Source organism: Ranitomeya variabilis, chromosome 2, assembly GCF_051348905.1.
Source record: "Ranitomeya variabilis isolate aRanVar5 chromosome 2, aRanVar5.hap1, whole genome shotgun sequence".
Taxonomy (NCBI): domain Eukaryota; kingdom Metazoa; phylum Chordata; class Amphibia; order Anura; family Dendrobatidae; genus Ranitomeya; species Ranitomeya variabilis.
This window is the reverse complement of record NC_135233.1, coordinates 345,902,545-345,915,004: the sequence shown is the minus strand read 5'-3', so window position 1 is coordinate 345,915,004 and position 12,460 is coordinate 345,902,545. Positions and strand designations below refer to the sequence as shown.

The window sequence follows — 12,460 nt, the reverse complement described above, 5'->3', positions numbered from 1 at the left end:
AGGACAATGACCCCAAACACACCTCCAGGCTGTGTAAGGGCTATTTGACCAAGAAGGAGAGTGATGGGTGCTACGCCAGATGACCTGGCCTCAACAGTCACCAGACCTGAACCCCATTGAGATGGTTTGGGATGAGCTGGACCGCAGAGTGAAGGCAAAAGGGCCAACAAGTGCTAAGCATCTCTGGGAACTCCTTCAAGATTGTTAGAAGACCATTTCCGGTGACTACCTCTTAACGCTCATCAAGAGAATGCCAAGAGTGTGCAAAGCAGTCATCAAAGCAAACGTGGCTACTTTAAAGAACCTAGAATATAAGACACTAGATGGTGGCCCGATTCTAAGGCATCAGATATTCTAGAATATGCATGTCCACGTAGTGTATTGCACAGCCCACGTAGTATATTGCCCAGCCACGTAGTTTATTGCCCAGCCACGTAGTATATTGCCCAGTCACGTAATATATTGCCCAGCGACGTAGTATATTGCCCAGCCACATAGTATATTGTCCAGCCACGTAGTATATTGCCCAGCCACGTAGTATATTGCCCAGCCACGTAGTATATTGCCCAGTCACGTAATATATTGCCCAGCCACGTAGTATATTGCCCAGCGACGTAGTATATTGCCCAGCCACGTAGTATATTGCTCAGCGACGTAGTATATTGCCCAGCCACGTAGTATATTGCCCAGCCACGTAGTATATTGCCCAGCCACGTAGTATATTGCCCAGTAACGTAGTATATTGCCCAGTGACGTAAAATAAAAAATAAACGTATACTCACATTCCGAAATGCCGTTGAAGTCCTGGAGTCTGTGTACGGTGCACGCAGCAGCTTCCGGTCCCAGGGTTGGTATGAGCGCAGGACCTGTGATGACGTCGCGGTCACATGACCGTGACGTCATGACAGGTCCTTCTCGCGCAGGACCTGTGATGATGTCACAGTCACATGACCGTGACGTCATGGCAGGTCCTTCTCGCGCAGGCCCTGTGATGACGTCGCGGTCACATGACCGTGGCGCCATGGCAGGTCCTTCTCGCACAGGTGCGCAGGACCTGTGATGATGTCGCGGTCACATGACCGTGGCATCATGGCAGGTCCTTCTCGCATAGCATCCTTGGCACTGGAACCTGCCGCTTGCACTGCCGAGGACACCGCGCCACTTCGGAGGGTGAGAATAACCTTTTTTTTTATTATTATTATTTGTAACAGATCTTTTTACTATTGATGCTGCATAGGCAGCATCAATAGTCAAAAGTTGGTCACACAGGGTTAATAGCTGCTTTAATGGAGTGCGTTACACCGCGATCCATTAACGCTGGCATTAACCCTGTGTGAGCACTGACTGGAGGGGAGTATGGAGCGGGCACTGACTGCGGGGAGGAAGGAGCGGCCATGTTGCCGCTGGACTGTGCCCGTCGCTGATTGGTCGTGGCAATGGTCGTGGGCGTTTTGCCACGACCAATCAGTGACTTGGATTTCCATGACAGACAGAGGCCGCGACCAATGAATATCCGTGACAGACAGACAGACAGACGGAAGTGATCCTTAGACAATTATATAGTAGATAATTTCAGTTGTTTCACACTTTTTTGTTAAGTATATAATTCCACATGTGTTATTTAATAGTTTTGATGCCTTCAGTGTGAATGTACAATTTTCATAGTCATGAAAATACAGAAAAATCTGTAAATGAGAAGGTGTGTCCAAACTTTTGGTCTGTACTGTACATATATTTTTTTTTTCTGAAAGTTTGAATCCCCTTCCCCTTTTGCAAATGAAAAAAACAATAATTACATTTTTTTGCGAAAAGGATATTTGGTACCGCCACGTTTGTAAAAGTGTAATCTATAAAAATAAAAAAATAATTACCGTATATACTTGAGTATAAGCCGACCCCCCTAATTTTGCCACAAAAAACTGGGAAAACTTAATGACTCGAGTATAAGCCTAGGGTGGAAAATGCAGCAGCTACCAGTAAATTTCAAAAATAAAAATAGATACCAATAAAAGTAAAATTAATTGAGACATCAGTAGGTTAAGTGTTTTTGAATATCCATATTGAATCAGGAGCCCCATATAATGCTCCATACAGTTCATGATGGGCCCCATAAGATGCTCCATATTAAAATATGCTCCATATAATGCTGCACAAATGTTGATTATGGCCACATAAGATGCTCCATAGAAATATTTTCCCCATATGCTGTTGCTGCGATAAAAAAAGAAAATTAAAAAAAAATCACATACTCACCTCTCGTCGCTCAGGCCCCCGACACTTGCAATACTCACCGGTCCTCGTTCCGGCACTGCTCCATCTTCCGCGTCCTCTGCACTGACGCTCAGGCAAAGGGCGCCGGACTAACTACGTAATCGCGCCCTCTGACCTGAGCGTCACTGCAGAGGATGCGGAAGACGGAGCGGCGCCGGAACGAGGGACAGGTGACTATCGCGCAGTGCTCCCCCTCCCCATTATACTCACCTGCTCCTGGCGAGGTCCCTGCATCTCCGGTCTCCGGGCGCTGACAGCTTCTTCCAGCGTTGAAGCTGTCAGCGCCCGGAGACCGGAGAGGCAGGGACCTCGTCAGGAGCAGGTGAGTATGTCACAGCCGCTGCTCCCCCTCCCCCGCTGACCCCCCAGGGACAATGACTCGAGTATAAGCCGAGAGGGGCACTTTCAGCCTAAAAAAAGGGCTGAAAATCTCGGCTTATACTCGAGTAAAATGGAACGCCAGAAATGTTGTTTTTTCAGCCACCACATTTCCCCAAAGACATGAAATAAGAAGCGATCAAAACTTTATATGCACCAAAAATTGTATCAATAAAAACTCCATACAGAAAAAAAATGAAATAAGTTATGTGCCTTGGAAAATAGCCACACAAACCGTTTTTTTTTTTTTTTTTTACAAAGCTCAGAGTTTTTTTGAAGCCATAATAATAATTAATAAAAAGTTTATGTTGTACTGCCCATCATATTGTCGGACTATTTTCACCGCACAATGAATACTTTAAAAACAAGACCCCAAAAAACCTTTTTTTAACCATTTCTCTGCACTAGGAAATGTTTTCCCCCATTTCTAAGTACCTGTCCAACTTGTCCAACAAACCCCCCCCCAAACAAAAAACAACCAACAAGTCCTCGACAGAAGAATTAAAAAGCTTTTGGCTCTTTGAAGAAGAGGATGGGAAAAACTAAAGTGCAAAAATAAAAATTAATTGAATCTTTAAAGGGTTAATGGCGCGAAATGTTAATCTTTGCTGAGTATTCCACTCCTTGCAATGCAGAGTTTAAGGCGTGCAGCTTAAATACATCATTTTCACAGTGATCTGTGCGTTGGTATTTCCTTCTGCAGATTTCACTGCTGCGGAAATGCAACACGGGGACGTTCCCGTAGGGCTTTTTTCACATGTAGCAGTTCTTTGTTGATTTTTCCATCCAGATTCGCACAATTTATATCTGCACCGTGTCCGTTCTGATATGCATATGGTGAAACCTGCAACATATTCCACCATTATGATCAGTGCCAGGGTTATGTACACTGCCCCTTTAATTGGTTTTGGGGCCTATGACTTTTCTATAACCCCAGCTGAGATGTAGACGTCTGTCACATTGTCTGGTCTGGTTTTACTTCCGGTTGATACATATTGCACTAGTTTGTCTGGGAAGGATGTGACATTGTATTACTTTGAATGTTGTTTCTTATGACTAGAGAGCACATTCTGCAGAGCGATGATTAGTCATTCATCCTCCTAAAGGGAATCCGTCACCCCCAAAATGCCAATTAAATGGCATAAGGAGGAGCAGCACACCACTCCCAAGTGTCCTTGCGGCCCCCAGGCAATGGAGCTGTAGATGCATTCTGATGCTTGCTTTCCACCTATCTGTGGCCACCTCACTTGATTCACCCGGAAGAGGGTGTTGTGACGTGTGCCCACTGTCTGCCCACTTCAGCGCCCTTCCTCTTCACTGAAGCAGCTTGAGCAGTGGCCAATAGGAGGCAGAAACCAGGGACCAAAAGGTGTCTGCAGCCACATGAATATGCACCTCCAGTGTCAGTTCGCAAGCACAGACACGCTGACGGATTTTCGACAGCGATCGCTCAGAGAAATCATTTGGACATCCGATTTTTTTCGCTTACGAGAAAATCTGACCAATTATTCTGATCAGAGTTTGGTACGAGTGTCATCCGATTTTCCCGTACTGGAAAAAAATTAAAAAAAAACAAAAAGATCCTGAAAGTCCAGGAAAATTGGACCGTCAGTTGTCATCCAAGTGCAGTTTTTTCAGGGACCCATTGACTTGCATTGCTGATTTAGATCCTACTGTCGGAGCAAAATCCGACATATCTCCGATGTTTTCCACAGGCCACTCAGTCCGAGGAAAAAATCAGACGTGTGAATAGACTATCACAGGTACGAGTGCTATCCGTGAAGAGTATGGACGTCTGAATGAGGCCTTACTAAGACAAGGGACTGGCTTTATTATACAAGCACAAGGGCCTACAGTGCAGCAATGCACCAAGGGTGCACCAAAGCATCGTCATATGCATATTAAATAAAAGTAGATAATTCTACATATATTAAATTAAATTATATATGCCTTGTATGATGTTAAAATGGGCTCCATCCCCTAGATCAGTGTTCCCCAACTCCGGTCCTCAAGAGCCACCAACAGGTCATGTTTTCAGGATTTCCTTAGTATTGCACAGGTGATAATTGCATCACCTGCACAGGCAAGCATTCAATCACCTGTACAATACTAAGGAAATCCTGAAAACATGACCTGTTGGTGGCTCTTGAGGACCGGACTTGGGGAACACTGTTCTAGATAGATATTAATGCAGTTTAATTGCCATTTAAATATGACCTTTAAATATCGCAGCTGTTTTCCATGATGACCATCTGTGCACAGCGAAATATAATTTGTATCACACATCGTGAACATTGCAGACGACACGTTATCCTGAAGTTATGGCCTTATACTGGGGTCCCAGTATATATTCTAAAAATGCAGGTAGAATATTAGGCTAATAGTATGGCTAAGGCTGCGGTGGCTATAGAGGCACTGGCCTGCTTGACATGGGCTTTCCCTGAAATAGTCGTTTTCAGATGTAAATCTAGGAATCTACGTGTCTCCTTATGTGCAGGCAATATGCACCTTTTGTTGAAAATTAGGACCAAAATTGATACCTGGTGCCGTCTTCCGCTATTGGTGATTGGAAGAAATAATTTTAGAAGGTTATTCTTTTACTCCAGCTTTAATATCATTTTTGCGACGCCGTTCTGTGGCCCCTATATGATTTTTTTTTTCATCAGGTGCAGTCTTTTTAGGAAACTCCACAGGAAAAAGCAATGCGCCAGAATTAAACAGGAAAATGTACAAAGCGGTGGCTGGTGGCTTGGCACCAGATGACCTGGCCTCCACAGTCACCAGACCTGAACCCAATCGAGATGGTTTGGGGTGAGCTGGACCGCAGAGTGAAGGCAAAAGGGCCAACAAGTGCTAAGCATCTCTGGGAACTCCTTCAAGATTGTTGGAAGACCATTCCCGGTGACTACCTCTTGAAGCTCATCAAGAGAATGCCAAGAGTGTGCAAAGCAGTCATCAAAGCAAAAGGTGGCTACTTTAAAGAATCTAGAATATAAGACATAATTTCAGTTGCTTCACACTTTTTTTGTTAAGTATATAATTCCACATGTGTTAATTCATAGTTTTGATGCCTTCAGAGTGAATGTACACTTTTCATAGTCATGAAAATACAGAAAAATCTTTAAATGAGGTGTGTCCAAACTTTTGGTCTGTACTGTATGTGTCTGCAGCATATCATCTGCATACGCAAACGCATGCCAAAACGCATGCCAAAGCATGCTTACGCCTGCGCCTCATCTTGCGCATGACGCAAACAAAAACGCTGTGTATGCATGCGTTTAAATGCGTTTTGGCATGCGTTTGCGTTTTTTATGCACATGGTGGAGGCGGTGACTACTGTTTTCGGGACATGCGCAGTCTAAAGCATGCGTATGCATGTCCTTGTGTTCCAATGCGTTCCCATAGACAGTAATGCGTTTTTTTGGACGCAATCAACCACATGCGGATGATTGCGGAATATTTGGCGCCTCAAAAAATGCAACATGTTGCGTTCTCTGGACACCGCCGCACACCGTGAAATGACGCATGCCCCTGCGTACACCATGTTAAAGATATATACGCATGACGCATGCGGATCATATGCTGCGCACAGAAACGCAAATGTAAACCCGGCCTTAGCAGGTGGTCTACCCACACTAGCTAGTATCCTAGCTCCTATAGGAAGACCTCCTGTGGAGCCCATGCAGTGTAACTGCTTTGTTCAGACAGTTAGGATTTCATAAGGAGAATATGGACTTATTGTACGTCCTAGCCACACACTGATTACATTTTCGAGTTCTCTGGAATGGACCGAACACCTTCCATGGTCTCGATTCGTTCTAGCGCCCTAAGGTGGAGAGATATAAAGAATGGCTAGTAGGAGCCAGTACCAAGTCGTTTGGTCATAACGCTTAGCAGGGGCTTGGCCGGATCCGATGGCGCCAAAACCACATCCCTAGGACCATCCATTAAAGGAGTTATGACCCATCTTAGGTTTTGGAGTTTATAGCTGCTAGATGCAAAGGAAGGAAATTTAGGTTCAGCCCAGGGGGTAGGGGGGAGTGACCCCAAGGAGTTAAATGCTCTTGTAAAGCATGGCCTTTTTTTGGGAGGATAGGTCACGAGGACATATCATGTGGGGAGAAGTCAAGGAACAGAGGGGACCACCAGCCTCCCATGTGGCAGCCCCTTCCCCACAAGCCAGACCTTTCATCTGAGTCATAACGGACTCTTATCTTTTGTCTACTTTGTACTACCACTATTTGTATTTGTATATCTGACCATATGTATATGTATAACCATTGTATTTATGGTGTTTTGTGTAGTGTGCCCTTAAGGTGATTAAATATATAATTTAGTTTAACCTTGGGTTGCTTTTTTATCTCGATCCACGAATCCACACATCTGTGTTCTCTGCTTAACTTTCCATGCTACCAGGGCTGGTTTCTGGCCGATATAATCCTTTTAACGGACCGGGCTGATATCTAATGAGGAACTGGAATCAGTCCTACTGGAATGGCAGCGCTCTGTTTCACTGGTGCTAGTGAAACGAGCCTCTTAGCCTGTCAGGGTTGTGAGCAAGTGTGGTGCCATGTCAGCAACTGTGTGGGCCACCTCCTCTCACTCCCCGTGCCTTCCTGGGCCCGACTGGATAGGGGGTGTCTGTGTAAAACTGTGCCAAGCTGACCTTACACGTCCCCAGGGGGTGCGGAACATCACGTTGGTGCAAGTGCGGAGACCGTACCGCGTGATCCCTCCGACGTAATGGTGAAGTTTGGTGGGGTGGTGAGGGTTCATCACAATATCCAATGCTAGTCAAAGCAAAGTGGGAGAGGGATAAGGGAGCTCTTTATGAGAAACAATGGAATGAGTTATTGGAATTAAAGGCCCCTGTACACATTAACGTCATCCAAACGAACACGCCGATATCTGACATTCTAAACAGTGTTCCAAATTATTATGAATATGCTATTTTTCTCTGCTTTTTCAAAATGGTTGATGCAAATGAGTCAGTATAATGTTCAAATGATCAACCGTTATTGGACAAACCTCCCAATGATAATAGCATTTTTTTCAAAACCTGAAACTACACTGTTCCACATTTTTATACATAAGTTTCCAAACATTTTATAGGTTGTAAAGAACTGAAATGGTCGTTTGCAGCATGAAGAGGTCACATTTATTGAAATAAAATGTTGTTGATTGGAAAAGCTTTTGAACTGGCCAAAACATATTACCCGTTATTTGACATCACCTTCACAATTCGTGCATCCATTGAACTTCTGCTTTAATTCCATTGCAGGATGTCAGAATAGCCTTCCAAAGCTGCTGGGTTCATGTGAACTGCCTCCCACCCTCAGATCTTTTGCTTGAGGATACTTCAAGGGTTCTCACTAGGGTTGAGGTCAGGGAAGGATGATGGCCACATCATGAGTTTCTCTCCATTTATGTCCATAGCAGCCAATGACTCCAAGGTATTCTTTGCAGTATGAGATGGTGCATTATCAGCATGAAGATGATTTTGCTACAGACACTGTTCTTCTTTTTGTACCATGGAAGAATGTGGGCATTCAGAAACTCTATATACTTTGCTTAGGTAATTTTCTCACTTTCAGGGATACTAAAGGGGCCTACCAGCTCTTTCCTGTTGATGAGGCCCAAAACATGACTCCGCCACCTTCTTGCTGACCTCGCAGCCTTGTTGGGACATGTCTATAGCGCCAGTATCCCTGCACGCTGCCCCTCTCGCCCAGTAGGGACGGCGACTCACTCACCGTCATGGCTGACGTCCCGCACTTCCTCCTCCCTTGTTGGCTGCTGCCCGGGCTGCACAAAAGGTTTGCAGATTCCCAGGAACTGCGCTTAGGGCACGCTCACTAGCGCCTCCTTTCTTAAAGGGGCTGCTCACGCCGTCCTAAAGTGTCCCAGCCAATGGCTGGGAGACACTTATTTTTTAAGTCACCTGCATGGAGGTGCCTGTGCAACGTTGTTAGTCTGTTCCTAAGCACAATTGCTAATTCTCAGGTCCCTGTCCACTAAGTTACGGTTAGTGTCTGTCTGTCACTAACCTCCTTACTAGCACTTGCCTTATCAGTCTGTATTACAACTGGACCCACCTGCACCTGCTGTGCCAGTCTGTACATCAGCCGCACCTGCAGTGCCCATCTGTACATCAGCCGTACCCTCCTGCATTTGCCGTGCGAAGCTGTATACTAGCCGGACCCGTCTGTGCTTGCCATTCCTATCTGTATATCAGCCGGACCCGTCAGCACTCCCTGTGACAGTCTGTATATCAGCCAGCCCCCTCTGCACCTGCCAGTGCCAATCTCTATATCAGCTGCACCTGCCAGTGACTGCCTGTGTCAGCTGTCTTCACCATCCAGGCTGTTCCAGCTACCAGTCCGTTTGGGGTCAGCTGCTGTGTGTCCGTTGTCTTTTCTGGAGTAGCACCTGGTGTTCAGCAGTAGCCAAGCCTAACCCCACCCTTAGGGGCTCTAGTGAAAATCAGATGCACACGCCCCTACAGGCTCTCCTCTGACCATGGCACAGTGGTTTCTTCACTCCAGTTACAGTTTGCACTGGCCATGGAATCCGCTGGCTCTCAGGCTTCTTCTGTCTCTGACCTATACCAGGAGGTCTCTCTCCAGAAAGATCTACAGGATAAAATACTCTCCTACCTGCAGACAGTAACCACCCATCTAGATTCGCTGTCAACTTTGGCCATGTCTGCTCCTACCCAATCTGTGACCACTTCGCCCATGACCCAACAGCTTGTCAGCTGTGTGCCTGGCTCCAGACTCCGCTGTTTGTTTCTCTATGTTATGGCAGTGACCATGCCCTATGTCGGGGGTTTATTAATGAACTTTCATCATGTCCCATCTCACTGGTGAAGCTCTAGCGTGGCTCAATCCCCTATGTAAGAGAGGGGATCCTATTGTGTGAATCCTCCAATCCTTTCTTGAAGCTTTCGATGAGCCAGGCTGTATTTCTTCTACAGCATCTTCTCAGACTACGCCAGAGTATCCTCAGTACGCTGTCCGTTTTCTTATCACCTGCTCTTGCCTGGAATAATGAGGCTCTGGTGGCTACCTTCTTGGAGGGCCTTCTTGGGTGAGTCAAGCATGAGCTGGCCGGTCGTGATATACCTACTTCACTGGATGACCTGGTGTCCCTTGCAACCCGGATTTACCTCAGGTTTCATGAGCGTTCCAAGGAGGTGACCCATGGGACCTATGCGCCTGGCTCCTACCTTTCAAAGGCCGATCACTGAGCAAGCCTTGGCTTGCTCCCCCAGAGTCTGTGCAGATTGACCAGGTGAAGATGGCTAAGCGTCATCAGGAGGCTCATCGTGCAGAGGGAAGATGCTTCTATTGTAGCAGTTCTGAGCATATAATCCGTTTCTGCCCACAGAGATCGGGAAACTCCAGAGCCTAGGGTCTGTAGGAAAGGCTACCCTGTGTGAGAATCGCTCCTTTCCATTGCTGACTGTCAATATGCATTTTCTGTGGTAACACAGGTAATCTCATTTAACAGGCTGTTGTGAAGCAGTATCAAATCCCGATCCAATGTCTTTAGGATCCGTTGGTGGTTTCATCGGTGGATCGAAAACTTCTCTCTGAGACTATCTTTTTCGTCAACGAGTCGGTGGAAATTTGGGTAGGAATGCTACACTCAGAGAGGATTCCTCTCTATGTGGCCGTCTCATCCCCTGCTTCTAGGTCAGCCATGGCGGCGCAAACACAAGCCTGTCTTGGATTGTAAATCCGGAGAATACTACTTTGGGGACAGGAGTTCCGTGAGAGCAGTCCAGTTCCCATTCATCCTACTTGATCTCTGGCTTCTCCATCTAATTTGCCCAGCTTGCCTGTAGCATATTAGACATACGCTGACGTCTTCAACAAAAGCGAGGCTGAGACTCTACCACCTCATCGGCCGTATGACTGTCCTATCGATCTTCTTCCAAGCGCTTCTCCTCCACGAGGATGAATCTACCCCCTGTTACAGTCTGAGACCCGAGCCATGTCCGAGTACATTAAAGAAAATCTTGCTAGGGGATTTATCCGGAAGTCTTCCTCCCCATCTGGAGCAGGATTCTTCTTTGTAAAGAAAAAGGACTGTTCACTTTGACCCTGTATTGAATATAGGGGTCTCAACCAAATAACAATCAAGAATAAATATCCTCTGCCTCTGATCTTCAAGCTGTTTGATTGTCATAAAGGTTCCAGAGTCTTCACGAAAATCAACCTTTGGGGGGCATACAATCTGATCTGAATACGCTAGGCAGATGAATGGAAGACTGTTTTTAATACATGTGATGGCCATTATGAGTATCATGTAATGCTGTTTGCATTTTGCAATGCCATGCATTTTTCAAGACCTGATGAACGATAACTTTCGTGATCATCTTTACATGTGTGTGGTAGTTTACCTGGACGATATTTTGGTGTTCTCCTCCAATCTGCCTTCACACCGAAGGGATGTTCTCCAGGTTCTGCAGAGATTAAGGAAGAACCGTCTGTATGCCAAATATGAAAAGTGTGTCTTCGAGCAGACCTCTCTTCCTTTTCTTAGGTACTTCATCTCCGAAACTAGCCTGAAAATGGATCCCGAGAAGGTGTCTTGGAGTGGCCCTATCCAGACAGTCTTAAAGCTATCCAGCAGCTTCTCAGATTCGCAAATTACTAGCACCAGTTAATTCCGCACTTTTCCTCTCAGACTGCATCTATTTCTGCCCTGACCAACAGGCCAATCCTAAGATTTTCACTCCAGAGTCAGAGAACACCTTTGTGTCTCTAAAACAGGATAGTCCTATTTGAGGACTGGCCGCAGGTCTACTGACCTAAATACAAAAGCTTTATAGGTATATATGGGCCTGTCTGCTTTGGATGAAGAGGCTTGAAGTCAGTCTGAAAATATTGTTTCATCCACAGATCGTGGAACTTAGATGCGTAAAGCCACCGATATCAAGATGCAACACTAAAACCACTCCCCTGGTCCATCTGTAACCATAAAAAATCCTTCTCTCCTCAAACCCATGGATAATTGAGGCACAGACTGAAAGATGCAATAATTAATAGTGATCCCCTAATAAGCCGTGTTCTGTATGATGCAGCATGAAGGCCGCAGTATCACCCCTCCGAGCTGAGGAGGGACACATGGCGATGCGGGGCGCAGACTGACTGCAGGTGAGCTTAGATCTAAATACCACTGTAGAACCTGCATCTCTGTGCCCGTCCCGATCTTGTAGTAGGTCAGTGGGGGTCTCATAAAGACAGATTCTTTTGGAGCCTAAGGTCCGAGTCAACCTGTCCTTCCCACTGCGGACAATCCAATGCAGTCCAGACCTGTAGATGCAGATCTACGTCCATTGCAGAGGCTGACATGTCAATTTATAGCACAGATTTCATATCTGCACTGTGGTCAGTCTATAAACCTTATTCACACTGCTGCTTCTGTAACACACAGGGTATTGTCCACAGGTAAGTCTGCGGTGTAGCCATCCACCTGGAGGAATGACCCCTCCAGGACTCGGTACCTTTTATCACCTCTCCATCATAGAGCCATAAGGCACGAGGGCTGGTTTCTTGCAGGAAAAGTTACATTTTGTCAAGCTCTTTAACATTCCTATAAACATAGTGAAGGAGTAATTAGTGTCGGCCACGTAACAAGCCAGAGTGCTCCTGTACCAGGGCACAGTCATATGGAAGTGCATTGCCCTACACAAACATGGCCGCGGCAGCCTTGCGTGCGTGCCCGGGGAGGAGCCCCGCCAGCCTGTGATCATGTGCTAACGTGCCCTTTATAGACATGGCGTCACGTCGAGCTGCCGCCT

The 12,460-nt window shown here is 46.1% G+C and overlaps 1 long non-coding RNA gene across 2 annotated transcripts in view; it reads left to right on the top strand.

Annotated features, from left to right (window-relative positions):
- LOC143809399 (uncharacterized) overlaps positions 1 to 6,954 on the top strand; it is a 38,161-nt gene extending 31,207 nt beyond the window's left edge. For both annotated transcript variants that reach the window (XR_013222264.1, XR_013222263.1), the window contains one exon: positions 5,316 to 6,954. This is a non-coding gene — a long non-coding RNA (uncharacterized LOC143809399). The remainder of the gene's footprint in view (positions 1 to 5,315) is intronic.
- Positions 6,955 to 12,460: the final 5,506 nt, after the last annotated feature.